A 1,967-nucleotide genomic window follows, 5' to 3' on the forward strand; every position below is an offset into this window, starting at 1 on the left:
ACTACTTATATTTAACTAATTACTTTATCTATATTCGGCACACAAAAATAGCTTTGCTTATTTTTCATGAAAACTTGCGATTTATTGGAATTATTTGAATTTCTGATGTGCATCGCAAAATAATGTAATCATGTTTAGATTTATGACTCATAAAATAATCTCTTTAACTTTTTCCAAAGCAAAAAAAGCTTTATAAGTTCCTAGTGGCTTCGCCTTTAGACTCTAGGGGTAAGAGGTAATTAAAAGAAAATTATGTACATGCCTAAAAAAATTAGGCGAGTATGGGAATCCTTACATCTTCTATTACCTACCCAACTGAAAAAATTACGAATGGGTCGCTAATTTTCGCGAATAAATGGCAAATTCGCAAAACATATGCGAAAAAAATTAGGGTGGGGGTTTCTGTTTTTTTTTTTTTTTTTTGGGGGGGGGGGGTTGTCCCACCCCCAATCAAAATAGCCTATAACCACCACAGGACCAGTAGCTATATTCCCTAAAGAGTAGAATCCAAGATCTTAAGCTTCAGACGGATAGACGGACAGACGGACAGACGGACGGATGGACAAACATCATTCTACTTTGTATCATAGATACATAGAAAATTATTTGTATCTTCTTTTTGGTTAGTTTAGGTTAAGTCAAGTAAGTTTTAGAATATCCCCGCAAGGTCAGAGACCCCCCCCCCTCCCAGATACTAGGATAGAAAACAGAAGTCTGGGGTCGTTTTGGGTGGTCAACTTTTTCAATTATGGGATTCCTCTTACTAATTTCAATTGTATTAGTCTCTTAATAATTATTTGACATACTTATTTTAAGTTGATTCATTCTGATATAATTTGCAATTATTAGAAGTTGAACAAAGTACATTATAATTGTCTATAGTATTTGAATTAGGTAAAGTTATGATTTGAACAAGAAGATCACCTCCATAGAGGCGTAGCTTTTTAAAACATGTGTTACATGCAACTAACATTACAATTCAAAAATGTAGTAATAAAACAAAATTGACAATAGGTTAGAGAATGTTGATAAGTGTCTTTGTGATGCTGCGCAAAATGGTACAAAAAAATGACGTCATACTATAAAGTTGTCCAATGAGAGGCCAGTATACATTGTAATTGACCAATGGTAAAATATATACTCGCCTCTCATTGGTTATTTTATCATATGACGTCAATTTTTTTGTACCATTTTGCGCAGCATCGTCTTTGTCTGTCTGTTCATCAATCCCACAGCTTGTCAGTCTTTAACGCAATGGTGGTAATGTGATTTTCTCAGCTGCTATTTAAGATAGACCTATGATTTAAATCATAAAAAGCATCAACTATACAAATTAATCGGTCAGTCCGACGATCATGCTACAAAGGACTGAGTAATGTTGTCATTCTTTTAGTTGATCTTAAAAATACTATTTCAATTTTAAACAGAAATATCTAGAAGATACCCAAAACAAATTCTTTTAATTTTGATCCCTGACATTTGATTTGCAATTTTGACATGATTCAAATTCTTCGTTGTCTGTACTATTTCTATTCAAACAGTTCAAACTTTCAATTCTTGATCATAACAATCAAATTTTGTTAAAGTAAAATAAACTGCTTTGAATCTGCCGTTTTCTGCCGATAATGCAATAAGTTCGAATTTCTATCCAACTCCACGTCTGAAGTTAAAAATGGTTCATGATGCTACTATATAAATCAGGTGTGCGAATTTAATAGTTAAAAAATAAATGCATTTCACTTATGCGGGCACAACTCATTACTATGCAAAGTTTTAAGGTTTTCTGTAGGACTTTTGGCCACGTTTTCATGTACTTTACTAGCAATTTATGGTTAAAATATTCGCTAAAACAAGACCTTCTGATATAAAGAGTTTGTCCAATTAAATCACATAACTTTAATACTGTACTAACTAATAAAAAAATATATTCCCAGCTTGCCAACTGAAAGAAAATTTTATACTTTTTC

This window comes from Acartia tonsa, chromosome 1 (genome assembly GCF_053477335.1).
Source record: "Acartia tonsa isolate MP-2025a chromosome 1, ASM5347733v1, whole genome shotgun sequence".
In the NCBI taxonomy this organism is placed as follows: Eukaryota; Metazoa; Arthropoda; class Copepoda; order Calanoida; family Acartiidae; genus Acartia; species Acartia tonsa.